The 22,051-nt window shown below is 42.7% G+C and overlaps 1 protein-coding gene across 7 annotated transcripts in view; it reads left to right on the top strand.

Moving 5' to 3' along the window:
* The window catches only part of MAPKAPK3 (MAPK activated protein kinase 3), an 84,946-nt gene that overhangs the window by 48,210 nt on the left and 14,685 nt on the right, over positions 1 to 22,051 (top strand). The window lies entirely within an intron of this gene.

Genomic DNA, 22,051 nt, shown 5'->3' on the forward strand with positions numbered 1-22,051 from the left:
AGTCTTATTTAAGTTGCACTGTGCACAGATCTTAAGTCTTGCCAGTTCAAACTCTGGCTCTTGTCCATGGGCTTTTTCCCAGGATTTTTTTTTTTCTTGAATACTCTCTTAAGGATGCTGGCATTCCAAGTAACAGGCCCTAAAGCAGCTCCTGGGATCTGAGTCAACAGGGGCTGAGGACAGATTTATTGAGACTGTTGTAAGAGGAGAAATCAGGAAAAAAAAAAAAGATTGTTTATAGGTTTTTTTGATGACATTTCTGAGATATATAAATGGTTTGGGAATGGCAGGGTGTGGAGCACTCATGATCTCCGTGGCCAGGCCTTGGCTGTGCTGAGGTTTTGGCTGGCTGTTTTGTTCAGGTGTGAGTCAGCCTGGGCCTTGCGAAAGCCCTTCAGTGCTGCTTTGTGCCAGCCTTGTGTACTGTGGGGTGGGGTTGGGTGGAGTTTTGTTTTCAGAGGAGAGCAGCTTAAAACTGGATAGGGAGCAGCTGCCTCACACACCTGTGTTCTGTGTTGGACTCCTGTGTACTCCTTAGCCCTGAATCTGCCATATATTTCAGGGATGAAATGTCCTTAAAATCTCTTTCCAGTGCCACAAGGCCTGGTGTTTGTCAGTGTCGTTCTTGCCTGTTGTCCTAACACTGAGAAATACTCCTCTTTACTTGCTGAATTTTTAACCAAAATTATATTTCTTTTTCGTGTAAAGGATTAATTTCTCTCAGGGCCTTATTGCATTTTCCCACATGTTGCTTTTAGTCAATGTGGCTTTGTCAGAGGCAGTCTGGTTTCCACAGCAACGAGTTGTTAGCACCAAAGATGTCAGAGATCCGAGGTAGGGAGGGGAGGGCGCTGCATTTTCTGGCTCAGCTGCTGTGCCACGGTACGGCCTTGCTGCAGCCACGCTACAGCACAACGTCCCCATTGTCTTGGTGAAGAGTAAAAGCCTTTCATTTTGTTCTACTCTTCCCTTTCCAATCAATTTACAGTCAAAATTTGACACTTGGGAAGTAGATGGGGCTTGATGGTTCCTTGATGCTTTGAAGCTTCCTGTTCTTTCAAGCCTCTGTTGTAAGGGCGCTGCTGTGTCCTCTGCTTTTTAAGGAGTTTTTCTGTGGACAAAATAGGGCTTTTGCATACATACAAACCCTGTAGCAGTAAGTTTGTGATAAAGGGGAGCAGAGCACTATTCTTTCTGACCCATGTTCAATGTCTGTGCGTGAATGATAACACGAAAAATTGTCAATCCTTTCACCTTGCCCAGTAATGTGAAACCTGCTCCAATTAAACCTGCTTGGTTGGGTTTTCCAAGGCACCCATTTCTTAGAGTGGGAACTGAGCCTCGCTGCTATTGACCTGGGAATATTGCATTATTTAAAAGGATTTTCTAAAACACAGTTAACCTGTGAAATTCATTGCCCCGGGAGCTGAGAGGTTGTGATGCTGTGGAGATCTTGAAAGAAAATGGAGCTTCTCTGAGCATTTCAAATGTGAAGAAACCCCCTGTAGTTTTAATGCACTGTACAAATTTAGCTGTGATCTTCCAGATCCTGTTGTTACAAATGATAAACACAAAACTGTCAGGATAAATAATGAAACTTTGAGCTTCAGAAGGCATATTATTGTTTCTCTTGTGTTAAATGTACTGCTGCTTCAGGGGTACAATATCCTCCTGTCTAAGGAGAGGGAAATGGAGCTGTGGCCTCAGCTCTGCTGGTGGCTGTGCCTATGGGTAGTGTTCATCCCTTGCACAATAGTTTCATGTTAATGGTGTGTCTTCCTGGGCAACTTGTACTTGTCCAAACTTGGGTGTAAACATAAGGTGAAATACGTTTTTTGCAACAGCCATTCAGATTTAGATCCTTTTTTCCCCCCCCTTCTTCTGAAGGGCAGGGAGGAAGGTGCTTTTTGAGACTTGGCCTGTGGAAGTACAAACAGTGTAATGTTACTGAAAGTTTTTTTCAGGCACATTCTGCTTCTTATTTTCACATTTAATATGAATTCGGGTAAAACCAAACTGCTAAAGACAGTTAAAACCAGAAGCTGAAATTTCAGACATGGTAGTTAATACTTTAGACTGGCTTAAATATATGATGAAATCATGCACCCCAATGTGGGTTTTAATTCAATTTTTGCATGTCTGCTATTGACTTTTAAAGGCTAAGCTTTGTATCTGGAACTTGGAATAGAATTGCAAACTACTTTGGTAGCTGGTTGTATTCCTACTCTTTATTTCAGTTTCTTATCAAGTGTCTGGCTTTGCAGAGTTCATGGTATGTAAGTCATGCTTACAAAGGGCAAAATATCTGCATAGCTGTCTTGTGTTCTGGAATTAGGTGGTTTTCAACATTTATCATGTTTAGTTGGAAGAGTTTAAAGTTGATTTTTTTTTTTTTTTTTTTTTTAATTGGTGAAAACCTACAAAGTAGCATCTCCCAAGATTGCTGGCACCAGGGTGCAGGGAAGCAGACTGCCAGTGAGAATGGCACATGGGGGAAAGGTCAATTAATTTAGAAACAGTCCCAGTTCTGGTGGGTTGGTATCAAGTGGGACTTTTCTCCAGGCTCTTAGCCCTGTAATAACTTTTTTGTGGTGTTGAGATGCTGTTGTTAAAGGCCTTGTGAAGGTGAAGGGAGTGTGAGGGTGAGTTTCCTTTCCAGCAGGATTTCAGAAACCCTGCTTGCCATGGTGTCTCTGCTGTGACAGCTGTGACTGCCTTGGCTTGGGCAGACAGATGTCTAACTCTGTGCCTGTTACTGCTGAAAAATGGGACAAGACACTCAAGATCTGCCAAAACTGACCTCTTGCTGCACTCAGAGGAGGAGAAAAGAACAGTATACATTATTGATAAAATACTTCATACAAGAGCAGTTAGTTCTGAGTCTTTCCCACCTCTCTGCTGAATCAGTTGTGGAGGTGTGAGGGAGGGTGAATGCTGTGTTGGGTGCACAACAGCCAAGTTTCCCAGGGAAAATAAGGAAAAGGTTCTCACAAGTGTTGCTTCAATAAACATCCAACACAGCAGTAGTAATTTATTATTGCATGGTTCTTGCTGTTTGTGGCAGTCTTCATTTTTGGCAATGTGAGGTGATAACTGTGTAGGACTGCTTGGGTCTAAAACCAACCCAGGATTTTTCCTCTGCCCTACAAGAAGGGAGCAGCTTTCAGAGGAGGGCAGTTCTGGAGGAGGAGAATGGCTCAAGCTTGGAGCCTGGGCAGTCAGTGTGAGAAAGGGTTGTGTGACAGACATCTCTGAGGGTAGTGTGGGAAAACATCCATGATCCTGCTCAGTGTGGAGCTTCTCCCATGTCTTCTGTGCCATCTATCCCAAGCATCAAAGCTCATGAGGAGATTGGTGTTCTCTGGTTTTGTTTATGTAAACTCTAAACTCGAACACTGAGACCACTCAGGGTGCTGTGACTGTATTGAGGGCTCAACAACTGTTTCCTAACTCAGTCATGCAAGTTCCAGATATTTGTTTCTGCTTCTTGAGGATGCTGTGACTGGGCAGACCAAAAAGGAAATTTCTGTCTTTTGACCAATCTTTTGACTTGATCTTCCATCTGCATTTGGGCAAGTTAAAATAGGGATGGCTTGGTAAGGGGAGGTGTTGTTATTATCACCACTGGTCACCAGCTCCTCGTGTGCGCAACACACCACCTTCACCAAGGAGCATTGCTCTGTTTTATATTAAAAATTAATAACATTAATGTGTCCCATCATCCCTTGGTTTCCTGCTGTGTAGGGGATTACCAGGAGACTACTGCTTGTCATTCCCCCTTTATGTGCACAAGAGCATTAAATGCTCTTTGACTGAGATTAACACTGTTAATATATTATTAGTATAAATGTTCTGGTTTGTGTTGCTTCTTATTACCAAGGACTCCTCACCTTCTCTGAGACCAGGATCCTTCAAAGCTCCCAAGTCTACAGGTTTGGGCGTTTTTGCAAAAGAGCTCACCAGGATAGAACTCCCTCAGTTGCAACTTTTTAGCTTGAAACCATTCATAGGAGGAACTTTTCTAATGCAGTGATCCTACTGAGAAATTAGTCTGCATTAAGGTGTCTGTTCAAGCCCTCAAATGATACTTAAACTTTAATTAAAAAATAAATTAACTTTAATGAGATAATTTACACTTTCATACCACATTTAATCTAAATCTGCAAGTTACTCATTGAAATTCTTTCTACCTATGGGCTGTAGCAATCTTTAGATTCCTGTGCACATATTGTTGCATGATAATACAGAATTCTTGACTGGTGGTTTGTATCTGCACAGAGCAATCGTGTCCCTACTTCAAAACATGTGGGGGTTTTCTAATTTTCTGTTTACTTTTAGAAAATGGGTCAATTACATTTATAAAGCACCTTCCTAACCACACAGATAGAACCCTGTGCACCTTGGGAGCTGTCAGTGTGTGTTGGTCACTGAGACATCAGGAGCAGTGATATCTCCCACTTTGGTGGGACTGCTGGCCAGTAATGGTTCAGAGCTGACTGCCTGTTTGGTAAGGAGTATTTCTAGGGAGCCCAAAATCAATATTCCTGGGAACTCTGACATCCTCCCCCTTGTTTGGGAGAACTTCATCTGCAAATACTCGTGGGTTTGTGATTTCATTCAGTTTATTCCATGCTTTTTAACTTTTTTCTTCTGTGTAATCAGAGCAGAAGTTGATTCCCTTCTCTTCCACCCCCACCTTTTTCTGCTATTCATTCTCTGGAAGGATTACAGTTTAACTACTAAATGTCAGTAAATGTCAACTTTTGCTTCCACCCCAAAACTTCAGAATTTTTATTAAAAATTATATGAGGGGAAAGTAATCTGTGAGACATCACTCTATACATTTTTTCCCTTTTTCCTAAGTTCACTTAGCAGTCAATAAATAGAAATTGTAGTTTTCAAGAATGATTAAATTTGCTGCTGAATTTTTTTCCAAACTACTAAATTTGGTGTTTTCAATACATAACTTTTTTTAAATAAGCCACCAAAAAAGTAAAATTGCATTAAAAATAAAACCAGAATTTGCACTTAAACTTTTTCTGAGGTGAGATAGAACTGTATTATCTCTACTTTTTCTTTGCAGTTGATATGCTCCCCATTCAATGAGGCTTTTCCCCTAATTTTATTTTATTTTTACTAGTTATATAGAAAAGCTCTGGTGTATTATTTGCATGTTTCTTATTTTCTGAAACCATGGACCTTGTTAGCTCAAAATAAAATACATTGGTTTGCCCCTTTTTTCTTGTTATGTATCTTTGTGTAAGAACATGAGAGCCAAAATTTGTATTATTTAGAGAGAAGGAAACAAATAATCATTAATTACTGGGAACTGTAGCCCACTAGAGGCTTGCTAGTAACTGCAAATATACAACAAACCCTAACTTGTAGGATGAGTAACTAAACCAAAAATGTTAGATGCCTTTCTGCCTTTTTCCTGAAAAGCCTATTGCAGTTTGCCTTGAACTGGGAGTTCAGGTTTGAAGCTCTATTTGTTTGCTCACTGACTGTGAAAGTAGAAGTCAGTAAGCATTTTGGGGAATACTCAGGCTTCTGTACATTCTGTAAATCAAGGATACAGGAGAGAGGAGTCCCAAAGCAGATGGTGCTGCTGCCATTCCACATGACTGTGCTGTTCTTTGTACCTTTGACCCTCCAGTAACCCAAGGTTCTTCCATTTAACACTGTCCCCATGAGGTCTGTGTTCCAACTTCAACATTTACATCTTCCTATCTATCCACACAGGATTGTATTTTTACATCTTGAAATTTGCCAGAAATGAGAGTAGAAAAAATTGGATGTATAAGGCTTTTATTCAGCAGAATATGCCAAAGTTTACCTCGTTATTTTGTTCAAGTGTTCCCATGGAAGACCTGGAGGAGCTATGAGGCACATTTAGTATTTCTGCTGTTTAGCTAAAGTACTTTTACCATGCAGTTGTTACTTTTCCATGCAGTGTTAGAAGGCTGGGGCAGCAGTGGGGGGTGTTCCCTGTGCTGTTTCCATCCAGGCTGGGCTGTGAGTTGTGCTGCTCTGCACAGTGGCTGCTGCCTATGGAGCTGGTGTGGGGGAGGAGCACAATCACTGCCCCACAAGGACCCCATGCAAAAAGGACAGGCTTTCATTGCATGAGGACAAGGAGTATTCTGGGGTGTGTGTCTCTGTTCCCCCAATGTACATGCTCTCCACTCAGGAGGCATCTCCAGTACCACCTCCCAAACGGCTTCTCTGCTGAGGTGACCCAGGTCCAAGGCTGCGAGCAGCTGACTTGATCAGGGTTATCTGCATGATGACCCCACAGATGCTGAGGATGGGCCCAACTCAGTCTCTCAGTGTGAGTGTTCCTTATGAGGAGGAGCTGAGGGCACTTGGTTTGTTCAGCCTGGAGAAGACTGAGGGGAGACCTCCCTGGGGTCTTCAGCATTCTTTATGAGGGGCAGTGCAGGGGCAGGTATTGAGCTCTTCACTCTCATGACTAGTGAGAGGACTCAAAGGAATGACAAGTCAGGAAGTATGAAGTATCTTCTTATTTCACCTATTTTATTGATAGCTTGAAATGGGAGAAAAAGAGGCAGCAAATTACTTACCCATAGACTTTGTAAGATAAAAAAATAAGGTACACAAAGGATCTGGTATAGCCCAGTAGAACTGAGGAAAATAAAACCAACTAATAAGTATAGTAGGGCTGAAAGACATGGAGGTAATGACCCTTACTGAAAGAAGAGAACAATCAGATAAATGAGTTTAAGAATTATTGATTTTATTATTTCAGTTAAAATAAAACAAAATCAGAGTGGTAGAAAATTACCTATTTTTTAAGGCAGTGTAGTGGTACAGTTTTGTGTAATATAATGCTGAAATGAAGATAATTCCTAGTTTTGATTATTGGATCAATCAGGCATTAATAAAGGTATCAAGTCTTTTATTCAAGTCTTTGATTCTTTACTATACCAGAAAAATTAGGCTGTATTTGAGCAAAGCAAATGAAGAAGTTGCAGTAAAAGATGCTGAGGGTTGTGTTATGTAATTGATTCCTCTGCTTTTGTCTATGATTTTCAAGCAGAAGTATGAGGTACAGATTAATAACAATAAAGTCATCAATACAATGTTACAAAATGAAAACAAAGTGGAAGACGTGTACTTCTCCAGAAGATATGAGAAGTAGGCAGAAGTAAAATATTAAGCTTAATATGTGCACATACTTGAGTTTATCCCTTCTGGGGATTAATTAATGACAGCACAGCAGCATTAAAGAAGTTAAAGAACTTTCTTTTGAGACCCTAGGTTATATTTGGTGCATCAGGGGTGATCTGATTTGCTACAGTAGTGCTGGAACCACTTAATGTGTGGATGGAACTGCCTTTGCAGCCTGCAAATCTCAGCATCAAGTGACAGATACTGCCTATCAAGGAAACATCAACCATCGGAATTGTTCCAAAGCAGATCCTTCTGGATTAGGGGTGTTTGAAGGGAGAGCAGTGATGAAAGCTGAATAGATGTGGTTTGAAGACAGCATCAGGAAAAGGCATCTCAAAATGCTGATTGCTTTTCTGATGTAATTAGCCTCTAGGGCAGTATCAGAGTTCATTGTGGAAAGAACAAAAATAACCACCAAAGTCATTGTCCTTGCTCAGGCAAAATATCTGTAAGTTGAGAGAGTGGTTTATCTTGGTGAAGACATCAGATCTGTGACTAATGTGATAAATCTCGTGTAAAAAAAAAAATTAGATGTCAGGGAAAATGATGCTATGGTGAGGTCAATGCTATGAGTGCTCTTTCCAGGGAACTCCACTGTACCTCTGGAATTATCTCAGATGAGGGTGGCTTGGTTTTGGTTCCCCCACAGCTACAGATTGCTCTTGAACTCAGTGGAGCTTTTCAAACCCAAGCTGTGCCCCAGCTGGGAGTGCCCAGGACTTTGGCAAATCCAGCTGCAGTCCAGGGCCTGGGAAATGAGGAACAGGCAATTAGAGAGTGTGTGTCTCAGCTGACTTCCTGAGCGTTGCAGGAGACTTCAGCAAGAGCAAGAGGAGAATCCTCAGAGCAGCATTCAGCTGTGGTTAAACCACAAGACACTTCTTTCTTATGCTGCACCTTGCAGTCTGTGTGGAATGCAGAGGAGATGGGAGGGGCTGTGGATGGGGTTCCTGTCACTGCATCCCTGCCTGCATCCTGACTGGCTTCAGGTTGTGCTCTGGTGTAAGCATGGAGTTAAAGGGGGAGAAATAGTGTGTAATAATATTGTGTTTAATACATACAAAGGGAGCAATATTCAGGTTACTCACCTGAATTAAGTACCTTAAGATTAAGCACCTTAATCACGAAGTTCACTAATGTTATAAAGACCATTTTAATCATATTATAAAATATGTATTTTGCTTTTGGTAGTTATCACAAAGACCTGTTCTTAGCAAATAGAAGATAGGGAAATGGTTCTTTTTTTTTCCTGCAACATTTTATTTATTATGTATTTATTGAAAGGGCATTAAATGGTTCAGAGAAAACAATTTAGAGAAACAGCAGAACTGATGGAATTGCTCAGTTCTGCTGTGTGCACAGAATTTATATTATTAGGATTTATTACAGTTTCTGTCATCTCTGTTGAAGATTGCCAAATAATTTATGCCAAAGCACCCCACTGCAGTAAAACGTGAGAAAGTGACATCCAAAGACAGGTTTTGTCCCAAAAGAAGTCTGTGACCGAGAAAAGGATCTGAGATTCCTGGCTCCGGTCTCTTAATAGCAAGAGCTTAAGTTCTTGACCAAGCCATAGCAGTCCATGGGTTGCCTGTAAGTAAATACATTATTCTGTCAGAAAATCCATGGTGAAATCTTCCAGGCAATTCCAGGCCAAGAGCTGCAGGAACCTTGGAGTAAGTGCCACATGGAGAGAGTATCACACAACAGCCTTCAAGGAACACTGCTCAGGAGTTCAGTGGTGCTCAGGTTATTGTTGATGCTGCCATCAGTCCCTTTCAATAAAGCCTCACTGCTCTTTGTTCCTCTGAAGCCTTTCCAGTGAAACCTGCAACCTGGGCCTTGTCTGCTTTACTGCCAATTGATTTATTTTTTTAGTCAGGAACATGCAAAGATAATGACTCAGTTTTCACTCCATTTTTCTTCACAAAAGTTACCACATTTGCCTAAACTGGATCAGAACCTCAGGGGTTTGAGTTGCCAAAGCTTCTTTTACAGGTGCATCTGTTTGTGCCATGGTCACAAGACACACTGCAAATGGCTCTGGTGGGAAAATACACTGGATAGGCTAGGTTTTCCTTTCCAATTTTTATTGGCCTGGCATTAACAGATCAATTGTGTAAAAGAGTATCAGTGTATCTGGAAAGTTTAAACATTTCTGGAATTTGGCAGCCCTGTGTGCCCTGAGCAATGCAAAGGATCTTTTTTGGGGTATTGCAGGAGAGAGGGAAGGCTCCAGGGCTGGAACAGAGGGAGGGAAGATGTGGGATTGGGGATGTGATGCCTGCTCTCTTCCATGTCTTGAAGTGGCAGCTACCACTGTGAATTCTCTACTAACTTTACCCAAATAATAAAGACTTGGAAACAAGATGTCTGAGCTAAAGGCACAATAAATTAAAAAATCCCCACTGAACACAAGAGATTATTGATAATAAGAAAATCTATGGTGACAGCATTAACAGGCAAAGAGCGCGGAGATGGGAAAGATAGGGTGAGGAATGTGACTGTTGACTGTGTGCCCTGGATTTTAGGACAGGCAAGAACAAATGTGTTTTGGAAGGTTTGCATAATGAAAGGAGATAATGTTATCATATGTGGCCTAGATGAAATCTGGACTGAAGAAATATTGCAAGAATGTGCAACACTATAGACTATTTATAAATCTGTAATATTTACATTTGATGGTATCTCTGCAGAATGCAACCTTTAAATTTCACCTTTCAAGTGCCAGAGAGCACTGGGATTTAAATATATTTCTAGCTTTTTCTTCTGCCAGATATCTGTTTGGCTTTGTACCTCTTGCAAGGTATGTAAGACAACTGTGTGGTTGTATCTAGGAGCACAAAGTTATTGCACACATTGCAAAACAGCCAGGAATTCAAGGCCAAGGCCTGCAGAGTTGAACAGAGCTCAAAGGTGAGGAGAATTTATTTACAAGCTTCCAAAGACATGGGCACAAAGCAGCTTTAAAAGTTGCAGCCAGACCTCTTTTGAGCAGAGCAAGAGGTAGAGTTGTGGTAAATGTAAAATTTCAAGTTTCCAGACATGTCTAAAAGAGCATGGCAGGCTTTGTGGCTCAGTTCACTTGATTCACATTCCAGGATTGGGTTTTGTTCATTTTTAGTTCCTCTAAATAATTGCTTAATTTGAATACGAAACTTTATTTCTTTATAACATTATTTTTTTGGTTTGTGGGTTTGGTGCTATTCTGGGGTAGCCAGAATTTGGGTTGTGAAAAATAGTCACTTAGTCATTTGAGTTAAGCATCCAGACTTCAGTCCTGTTCCTGCAGCCAAACCTTATTCCATCTTTCTCAAGATAATTTTTCTTTCTGATTCAGAGGCTGAATCACCCTTTATTAGAAATTGCCTGGGTAAGCATGTTACAGAGTTATGAAGAGGCTTCACTTTCACATTCCAAATCCCAAGTTCTTGTGGTCTTTTCACAGAAGGTTCCCTGGGATACGTGAGTGAAGCAGATATTTCCGTAACAGTCCTTTGGGAAATAGCAGGAATGTTTTCCCAGTAGTTCTTGCTGTGGCAGTGTATAATCTAGAGTAAATGCAGCTCTGGCCTGGCATCCCCTGAGAGTCCTGGGTGCAGCTCTCTGCTTCTGCAACTCTTGTGAAACTTGCCTTAGGGGTGTCTTCCTTCTACAGGCTCTCTTCTGAATCCCCCTCACCCTATAATGAATCCATGTATCCCTGAGGAGGTTTTCTTGCTAAGGCTCACCTTTTCTTTTGTTGTGTGACAATTGGTTTTGGAAATACCTCTCTTAAAACTGAGCAGAAAATGGTACTGTGATTGCATGAAAACTTTATCAAATACAACAATTTTTACAACCCCCACACTAAGGAACACCCAGGAACTTTTAAAACTCCTCACAAGAAGTGAGAATAGCCATATCCTTCCCAAAATAGACATTGGTTTCCCCTCAGCTGGGCTCTGAGGAATTCAGGTCCCTATTTTGCCAGCTTGTGTTTCAGGTGTGAAAACTGGGAGGACTGCATACTGTAGGCATGCAAAGACATGAGAGCTGTAAGAGCTGGAAGGACTCATGTCCTTCCACTGAAGTGGAAGACCCTTATCTAATTCAGGCAGAGCAGGGGTCTGGAAGGAGATTTCTGCAGCCAGACTTAATAGGAATTTGTGTATTATCTGATCTGGCAATCCAGGGTCTCTTGGTGGTTTTCCATGGTGATTCTGTTCAGGACCTATGAATGCTTTTCTACCAATCTGCTGTATGTTTTCATGTGGAAACTTCTAGTTTTGACTAAAATAGTTCTAATCTTGCAGTTGGAAATACAGATAGTGATAATTATGAATTCTGGCAGAGTACCCCCCCCATGTTCAAAATATCACAGCCTCTTAGTTTGGAATAGTCACTTCTAAGAAGAAACTGAGATTTCAGGAATTCTGAGCTTTAATGCAGTAAGGTTTGAAAAATGTCTCCAGCTCCTGTAATAGTTGATATCATCATTTAGTGTTAAGGAGTGTTTTGAAAGGGATGGAGTTTGATGACCTGGTTGAGCTCGCCCTGCAGAGCTGTGTGATGAGAACAATGTATCACTGTCCTGATGTTCTCTCCTTAGACCTTCAGGGGTTCTCCTCCCTCAGCCAGAGCAGAGCCCTGGGTGTGGAGAAGCCTGTGGTGGCAGGGACAGTGGGATGATCTTTGGAGGTGATCTCCTGCTGGTTGTGAGCAGCCCTTGTCACTCCCATTAGAGACTAATTGGGGGCAGGAGGGTCAAACGTGTGTCTAAATTTACAAACAAATGACCCCTCCCTTGGTTATGAAATGTTGAAGATGGATCAAGAGATGGTTTTTAAAGGTTTTCAAAGCAGCCCCTGCTTGGGAAAGTGTTATGTGGCCATATATAAATAAACATAAAGCATTTTTGGTGATAGGAGAAGGATTAGCCCATGGAAGTTGAAATAACCACCAACTGACAGGTCTTGGACAAAATCCTGCATATTAAGCAGGTGTCATCCGGATCTTCTGGGGTGTGGCATGATGTTCAAAATCTGCAAATTCCCCTTGCCCTTGCAATCTCCACCTGGGGCTCTCTCTTCCCAAGCAGAGGGAAGAGCATCATGGCTGTGTGCCTTCTTCCCTTGCCACTGCCTGCTGTGAAGTGTTGAAGCAGCTCAGTGGAGGGAGCAGCAGCTGCATGCTTGGACAATCTGTTTTCCTGTTAGCATGGCTTCAGTGCAGGGATGGTTTCCTGTTCCCCTGGTGGGTGACGTCCAGGAGAATGAGGCTGGATGAATACACATTGCCTCTGTGAAAGCATCACCTCAGGAGTCAGGAACACTTCCATGGGGCAGCTGTTTCCAGGGTATTGATATTGGCTGGAAACAGGCAGATGTCTCCTGAGTCTCTTCTCTGTTGCCCCAGCTTTGTCACTCCCTCCTCCCCCTTCCTCAACCCAGACTCTCTCAGACATGCTGACTTGTGGAAGTGAGCCAACATTGCAGTGTACTACAGGCAGCTACTGCTGCAGGGAGAGGAGGGGAAGGACAGTGCCTTAAGAAAGGGAGATGGATATGCTTCAGCTTGGAAAGATGAAAAGGATCTAATTCCTGGAATGATTCTTGTTTTTCATCAGCGCTTTTGCTACCTCTCATTTTTCTGACCCCTGTGCATTCCTCTCAGCATGGTGCTGCTTTAGACGAGACATCAAAACATCAGACTTCCAAATATTCCTGAGATCCTCCTCCTCTTCCTTTTTCATGTGCAGTCATGAGGCAGCCAACACAAGGCAGGAGGAGAGAGGAGATTATTCAGGAATGGGAAGGAAATGCTCTTGATTTTGGCAAAAATAACACCCTTCCATTTAAGCTGCTCCTGCTCTGCTCTGCCTTTGTGGTGTCTGACTGCTTCCTGTCAGCTGGCTGCAGGGAATGTGGACCATTCCTCTCTAACCTCTGTCAAAGAAATGGAACATGAATGTTGGGGAAGGAGCCCTCTGCTCACACCTCTCACTCCACAGCATATCCTGATACAGGGAAAATCTTTAGAGTAGACAAGGTGGCTAAAAACTGAAATAAAGTGGGCAGCAAAATGGGAAGATATCCCCTTCCCTCAGGATGACTGGGGAAATAAAGTCTGCTTGCCTGGAGTATTTGGGAGCTGTGACTCACCAGGAACAAGAGTTCTCAGCTATTGAAGGAGAGTCTCCAGGGCTTGGGTTCTCAGACAGGCAGGGTGGGAGCCTGGATGGGCTGGGCAGATGCCAGGTTTGGATGGAGAAGGGGAGCTGTGGTCAGGAGGCTGTGGATTAGGAGGATGGGGCATTTACCTGGTGAAGGGATCTTAATTAATGGAGGCTGGCAGGGTGTTGAAGGTTTCTGAAGGGAAGTGTGAAGGAGGGTATGGCTTTGTAAGAACTGGCAGATCCCAGCATTCCAAGAAGTGTTTTCAGGCATTGTGGATATTAAAGAGTACTTAATCAAGTAATGAGTTCTCTAAGGCTTTAGCTGCTCCAGGAGTGTGCAGTGGGGCTTGAAAGGAAAGTCATGCTGGATTCTGCTGCCATTGTGACAAAGCAGAGCTGTAACCAGGGGTGGCTGAGCCAGTGCACCCAGCAAAAGCCATCAATGAGAATTGTAACATAAATTACAGTTTTACTGCAGTGTCACTTGACTGTGTTGATTCCATCTGTTGAATTCCCCCTCCCCCCGGAGTATTTTTCTTTTCTTTCATTGCCTTTCCTGTGTACTGGTTTACTTAGCTTTAGAACATATATTCAGACAAAATAAGGACAAGAACTCTTGGGAGAACAATTTACTTTTTCTCTTAATGGCTTCCTTTGCATTTCTAGCTTTGCTGAATGCCGCAGAGTTTTGTTTCTGTTCACAGTCACACTATTCTCTGTCATGTCGTGGCTGTACACAATAAGCAGTTCAGGGATCTTTATGCCTGGAGGACCATTAAGCTTCCATCCACAGAGCTATGTACTGAGTTGTGCCTTAGAAACAGATTCAGATCTTTGCTTGAAAACGCTGACGGCAGAGCTTGCACAGACACGAGTGTGAAAACATATAGCAGTGAGCTGAAGCACTAAAGAAATCTTACAGATGTCCTTGCTGAAGGCTTTAGGGCTTTGTTTTATTTTTGCAGAGGAGTTAAGTTGCCACAGGTGACAGCTTTTAGGATGGAGTGTTTGATGTTGTGCTGGCCAGAGTCACTCCACTCAGATTCCCAAGAACGGGGTCAAATCTCAGTGTCTCTGCTGAGAGAGACATGGAGCTGCTGCCAGTGCCCCTGATGTCAGGAATTTAGCAAGTCTTCCCTTAAGGTAATGCTTAAACAAAGTACATGAGAATGGGAGGAGGAAAATTTGAGAGTTGTTTGTTTATTTCTGGGTCCTTTGGATGATTTAGGAGTACTGGAGACAGATGATGCAGTAGGAGAGAGACACTGCTTGGTCATGCGACAGAATGCACAAATGTGGGTGTAGAAGAAGGAGATGTCGAGGAAGAACAGCTCTGTCTGAGAAAGAGCTGGCCTGGGGTGGCACATTGCCAAGCTTTGCATGCATGGATGGCAGCCTAGAAGTCAGCTAAAAGAGAGTTTAGGTGTGTGGGCAGTGGTATGACAGGACAGTATCTTTGTTCTGAATTTCTCTGCCAAATGATGGGGCCATGGAGGAGAACAGAGCTGCAGGTGTGGGGGAAGCTCATTAAGGTGTCAACTGTCCCAAAATGGGGCTGGTGATCAGAGAAGGGTGAAAAGACAGACACATGGCAAATGGCCACATCAGGAATCCCACAGGCAACCCCAAGACCCTCTTTCAAGGCCTTCCTGGGAGTTCTTGAGTGATTTATGTTCATGACTGTAGTCACACACGTAAAAAATACAGAGAAAGGCTGGGGGACAGCTCACGTTTCTCTCAGAGCTTCTGTTATCTGTGATAATGAGATTAAACATGTTCCTAATTTCTGCTTCTACCTTGTTTAGTATTATCACATCTGTGTTAATTTTCATACTGCTGATTAGAGCGAAGGCTAGGAAAGAGAACATCAGACCTAGATCTTCTCAGTGCCTTCTGCCACATCTGCTCCAGCAAAGCTCTGCCATGCCTTACTAATGTTGGTATCATTGCCCTGCTGTCCCACACAGCAGTACAGGTGATTTTCATGGCAGTTAGAACTGAAATTAGAGCACTCAGAAAAACATCTATATTTGCTCTTTCCTCTTCTTTCAGTGGAAAACGTGTAGAATATCACTACTAGTTAGGTATGCAGTAAAGGAGTTTTGGTTTTATTAAAGAAAAACAGAGGTGTAAGACAAAAATACAGCAAAATATAACAGAAATTGTATGGGCTAACATATTATTGGGAGCACAGGGAGATTAGGGATGGTTTAAATGGAGTTTAGGAACTGTGACTGTCAGTACTGGGAAGCGTGTGAGAGGGTCACATCCTGGCAGGCACGTTCCAGCCCATTTCATGGCTACCAATAGTGCTGATGTATTCTGGAGGTATCGCTGCATCAGTCATTGCACAGAAGAACATCAAAGGTAAGGAAATACAACTGGCATTTCAGAAAATAGAGTTTTTTGGTGAAGGCCATAGTTCTTGTGGAAATCTGTGTCTCAGTCTCAGACTGGCCCCAAGACAGCTCTGAGTCCTGGACAGGCAGGATGTGTCCTCATTGTGGAAGATTTCACTAGGGCAGGTGTCAAAACTGTTTGCTATAGGATACATTGCAGAGTTTTAAGTGATCCTTTATTTGCTTTGATTCAAGGCATAAAGATCTTAGACATCTGGAAGATCAAAACTGTAGTCTTGAATTTACTTTAGTGTTCTATGAATAGCTAAAGTCATAGCAGAGGGAAAGTTTGATTGGCTGAAGATGTGAGGAAGTGCAACAATATTTTGTACTGCTGCAATTTTTTTACACAGCTAAGTTTTACAAACAAGGTTCATTCGTTTTGCTCAGCCAAGGATTGAGTTGTATAAATTACTGAAGCCAAGTCAGCTGACTCCTTGTTATCAGAACTTATGAACTCATGGCTGACAGGAGTGAAGTTTGTGTTGAGGGGTAGGTTTGGGTTTTTCTTCTTTTTTTTTCCCTTCCCTTTTCAAAGGCAAACCTCATATCAGACACTTGAGTAAAATTACAAGCTAAGAAATGTCATAATTTTCAGCTGGGATTTTAGATTTCCTTTTCCTCAATTTGGAAATTGAGGAAGAGTGAATATAGTGGTAGAGCTAGAGATTATTTTATTTTAATCACAGATTAGCATGTCTGGGTTTTGGAAAGGGCTTTACAGCAGGTCTCCCCAGCTGCTGAATATTGACTGCAGGTGTTGAATGCAGTTGTCAGTGCTGGCTAAACAGCATTTTGTGGTAGTAATTGTCATCAGGAGAAGGTAGAGAGAGGAGCTGATTTCTAGGCATTCTTGTATAAACAAGTGTTGGAGGATGTTCCTGTCTGGTAGCAGTATGTTAGTAGCTGTTGGTGATTTATTTTACTTCTAAAATCCATTTGCAGTGTTTTGAATACAACAGAAGCCACATGCAGCTGGTTTGTAGCCTGTCACAACTGAGAATAGCTGGAATCTTACAGTGCCAGTAGGAATATTTTTCCATCCACACAGAATAAGCACAGTATTAAAACACAAAGTAATATTATGGTTTTAGCAAAATACATAGCATGCTTTTTATTTAAATCTCTATATGCCCCATGGTATTGAATGTACAGTTGCATATGTTTGGCACTGCAGCTCAAATACATTCATGTAAGATTATCAGAATATCAGGAAAGTCACTTTTCTTTGTGGGCATTTTGGCTCATTTTTGTGCTTCCTTTTATATCAGCCTCACATGTGCAAGGGGATACCTTTGAAATGTATCCTGGCCCTCAGCCTTGCCATTTCTGCTTCATTCCCTGTATCTCCACTAACATTTATGAGCAAAGACAGCTGACCTTTGCAGAGTGAATGGCTAGTTGCATGTGTAATTAGAGCATTAATAGTGCTATGTCTCATTTATTTACCTCAGGTTGTAGAGTCATAGCAAGTGCCTGGTGGTGACTCGAGTACTGCTACAATAAATAAAATCAGAAACCACACCAAAGTTATTTTTGAGAGACCTGGTTGATTCACTGCAGGAGAGAGGCTTAGAGCAAAATAATATTTATGTGGTGTGTGCTCTCTAGGGATGGAGAAAAAGGAGTGAGCAAAGTTCTTCAGCAGACTTGCTGTACATCCAGTGCTCAAACTCTTAGAAAAAAAGGAAAAATCTCTCTGTTAAACTGTTCTTTTTCTCCTTTTCCATTCCACTCTTTTTTCCTGTTTTCCCTTGCAAACATGTGTGTAAGGAATTTGAAGTCAGGTGTGTCCTCAGGGAGCTGATTTCAGCATGGCTCTGACTCCACGTGCAGAGAATCCTCCCCAAGTCCTTTGCACTTTGGCTTGTGCTGGCAAGGCCCCAAAGATCTGCTGCAGCTTCTGCCATTTCCAGGATTAGCTGAGTAGAGACTGGAAGAGTGGAGGGAAGAGGTGGATAAGAAAGGCCCTTCAGTGCAGGCAGTACAACCCTGACACTCAGTAGGTGAGGGAAAGAATGCAATACCACAGGCAGGAGTGATGGAAGATTGTGCTACTGACTGTTGTTCCTATTATTAGCTTGGAGAAGTCCACCTTTGGGACTGGCTGTCTGTCTGAGCCTCATGGAGAGGCCAGGGAATGCCAGCTGTGGTGGCAGCTTGGACAGCTCTGCAGGAAGTAGGGTGACAGTTTGCTTCAATGAAGCCTCCAAGCAGGTTTAATTTCCAACAGCCTAAGCAGGATTTGAAATAACAGCAGAAGAGTGAAAGGTTTATAGATGACCCTCCACCTGTGCCTGCCCTGGTTTTAGCCCTTAGACTGATGCTTCAGTACTAAATAGTTCCAGCAGAAGTGTGTTGCATTGCTTTTATTTTAAAGAGCAGAATGGAGGTTTGCAGGAGTGGATTCCCACTTGCTGCGGTTGCAGGCACACAGGAGGCTCGTGCTGCCGCTCCACTGACGGGCACTGCTGATGTGTGAGGAAGGAAACCTTGATCACTTCAATTCCTTGAGTGTTCCTACACAAAGGAGGGGTTTATCCCTTCTGAAGAGACCTGGAAACAGATAAAGATTCTTAACATTGAATTGGAAGAAATATTGGAAACAATCAGGATGTAATAAAAGACAAAACATCCAAAGCCATACTGATAGCTCTTTTTTCTTTCATTTTTTCTCTTTTTTTTCCCCCTTTTCTTTTAGTAGCATAGGGGAGGGAGGGGATGAAAGAAACATTATCCAAGCCTCTTTTGGCCATCTACCCCTCTTGAATAAAGAATGACTGGAAGAACTGCTCTCCTGCAAATGGTGTCAGGTTCTGTGCATCAGTATGAATTCAGTTCCCAAGGCTTATTTGTAGGACTCAGCATTTTTGTAACAGCCACACACAAAGAGGAAAGCAAGCAAAAAGCCCCTACATTTAGCCCCTTAGATCTTTTCTTTCCCAGCTAGAGGCATAAATAAGCTAGATATAAGTGCCTGTATGTCAGTATTGCATGCTGAGGACCCTTAGGACTGAAAATTTCCTCAGGTTCCAGTTCTCTTTTAATACTGGGAAGCCTTCCTGTGAGGAAGATAGCAGAGAGATTATAAAACTGATAGTCTTGTGAAGGGGAGTTCAGATTCTGAAACTGGTGCATATAAGAAAGACGTGTTTGCAGTGTCAGATGCTGCTTTGTTGTAGCACATGGAGGAGATGAGAACTGAGCCTGTAACATTTCTAATCCAAGCACAGCGCCTGTTTGGAACTAGGAAGAACTGCTGAAGTTTAAAATAAATAAAGCATAGTGGAGGTCTTAATCTCCTATGTAGGGAGCAGACAGCAGGTCTGACAGGAATCTGTGTAATCTGGCAGTGCATATTAAAGAGAAAGTCACTGAGAAGTGGTTGTTTCCTGTCCTCAGCCTGTAACCTACCCATGCCCATGGATATCTTCCCTCTCAGTTGTTACAGTTTCGGAGTTCAGAAGATCACTTGCCACTCCCTGGAGCCCTGAGGTTATTTCCTGGATAGATCAGACCATTTAGGTATGAGGACTCCTGCCGTCCTTCCTTGTGTATACCACACTGAATCAATGGAAAAGCTATTAGAAGATACTGTGTCACTTCCCCCCCCCCCTTTTTTTTTCCCCTTTCTGTCAAATAATTCTGCACAGGAAGAAATTCCACAGAGCCAGCCTTCCAAACTGCAGTTTAGAATTTGTTTGGCAGGTGCTCCCCAACCCCAGCGAGGCCAATGTCCCTGAATAAGAGTTCAGGTCTCCCTGCACTGCCCAGGCCCTGAACTGGCAGCACATCCTGGAGTCTCTGCTGGCATCTGCCCTCTTGTTCCTCAGGAACAGCCTGAGCACTCCCACTGTGCTGCTCTTTTCCCTCTTCAGCTTTTTCAGATATTGAGGACAATTGTGTGGATCACATCCTGTACTTTCTTACCTTCCATCCATCACCCCATTTTTGGTGACCTCCCTGTTTCATCTGCTGCTTTTAGGTACTGGTCTGGTGATGCTGAGCTCCAGCAAAACTCCAGTTTTGTACTGAGCAGCTCCTGGTGCAAACTGTCTTGTCTGACCACACACTCATGGAGTTGTGCAAAGGCTGCTGTGCTTTGTGTCATCTGGTCTCATGAGAAACTGGGAGATGGAGCATTTCTCTTGGGGTTTGTGAGCTTTTGAAATTGGGCTGGTTCATGATCCTGCTCACAGCCTATCGTGACATGGTGTGACTCAGCTCAACCCCGAGGGAGCTTTAGGCCAGTGACTGGGGGCTCCTGTGGACAAAGCTGCTCTTCCCTCAAACCAGCAGCACTGGAAACTGATCTGAAGTTCTGGGTTTGTTCACAACTGCTTCTGCACTTCTGTGCAATGTCAGGGAACCTGGTTGAAGTCTGATCAAAGCTATTGCAGAAATAGAAGTACAATCGCTCTTTGGGCTTAGGGAGATGGCAAAATATCCATTTGGGTTCTTTGCAAATTTGTGATATTTAATCACAAGTCTAAAATTTTAGACTGTGTTTCTAAATCATCACCTAAATTTTGCAGAAATTGGTGCTTTCAACCCTACACAGCTTTCATTTTACAAGTGCCTGTGTCTCTAAAATGTCTTAAAAGGTATGGTTCTGCCTTCCAGTTTTAGACAGAAAGAGAAGATTTAATTTATTTTTGAAGTTCAGAAGGAGAAATCCAAAGGTTAACGGTTGGTATATCAGATGTTACTTGGTATGTGTATGTGCTCTTTATTTTTGAATTTCCCTTTCTCTGCTCCTCCAGGTGTCATCTTGACATGAGTACATTCAATCTTGGCACAAAGAAGTGTACAAAACTTACTTGAAGTGTGGAGAAAAGAAACTGCAGCATCCTTGTGTGCATCCAAATGCTTGTAAAAGCTTTTCAGAGAGGGAGAATTGGATTCTTTGAAACAGCTTTCATAGGCACTTGGTACAAACCTGAAAAATAGCATCTCTGTACACTGTGCAAGCACAGTAGACAGAGATGATAGTGCAGTTACATAAGTATAGAGAATGGGAATGTCTGATCAGTAGCACAGGATAGAGGAGAAGCTTTTGAAAGCATCCTGCTCAGAAGTGGCATCAATCCAGTAATATCCAAACAATGAACACTGTAAGGCCTGGTTAGTCTTGAGGGAGTTTGGGCTTTATTGTGGCACATGTAATTTAATGAACTTTTGAAGAGACCTCTAGGCAACAGCCCAAACTCAGAAGGGCAGAGGGGAAAATTCTGATGGACAGTCCTACTGAGCTAGAGCACAGAGGCTGTGAAGGAAAGGCTGCTGAATGGGCTGATGGCTGAAAGAAGCAAAGCAAGCACACTTGGACTCACTAGTGGGCTCTTTGTCCAAATTGGAGCCATCTCTCTCTTTAGGAAGTTATTTCTGTTGGAAATGAGGCCAGAGCCAGGCTGGAGCAGGAAGGAAGAGGCAGACAGTGATCCCAAAGGGCGTGCTCTGGGTGCAGAATGACAGCCATGCAGAAGGAGCTTGGCTGCCAGGGCAGTACCCTTGGCCAGAGAGCTCCTGCAGCCCCTGCTCTGCTGGAATTCTGGAGCCGTGCGGGACCTCTGGGGCCGGGGGTGGGCTCGGTGTAGCTGCACACTCAGCTGCAGGGCCAGCTGCCCTTCTGAGTCCACTTGTCCCCTCCTGCAGCCTTCCAATGCTTCACAGAAAAACAAAAATGTGCACTCAGCAGAGGAGCGCTTGTCACACTTTTCCTGTTCCTGGCCTGGAAGACAAGCATTTACCCTCCTTCCAGTCATTCCCAAGCACTTCCCCAGCATTGTATGAAGGGCTACAGACCTTTCCTGCCATGTTCCTTTGTCTGCTCTGCTGAAAGAGATGCTGAAGCAGCAAAGAGGTGTAAGATTTTTTTTCCCACTGATGTAAATTGTCTGTATTGAAGTCAATAAAGAAAACAGAATTTGCATCTTCCTTCCTGTGACCTTTCAAAAACGTGTTTGCCTGTATTGAAGGTGCCTGTGACACCATTTGTGGCTTAATGGATAGAAACAGTTTCCTGCTCTGATTCATAGGTCCCTAATGACAGGTTACGTGTTAATTCTTGTTTTCAGCAATTATCATACAGTTGTGTTTTCATTGGAACCTTATAGCAAATGTGACTGGAAAGAGCTTCAGGCTAAGGCCTAATAGTCATCAATGATACTTTTTATTTGCCTGTCTGAAAACAGTTGTTGTGAGCCTTTCCTAACATAAATATATCAGAGGTGGTTGTTCTTTGCTTGTTTTTTATTCTGTTTCACTACATTTAACAATGCTTTATATAGCATCAGTTTTG

The sequence above is a fragment of the Serinus canaria genome, chromosome 12, assembly GCF_022539315.1.
Source record: "Serinus canaria isolate serCan28SL12 chromosome 12, serCan2020, whole genome shotgun sequence".
Taxonomy (NCBI): domain Eukaryota; kingdom Metazoa; phylum Chordata; class Aves; order Passeriformes; family Fringillidae; genus Serinus; species Serinus canaria.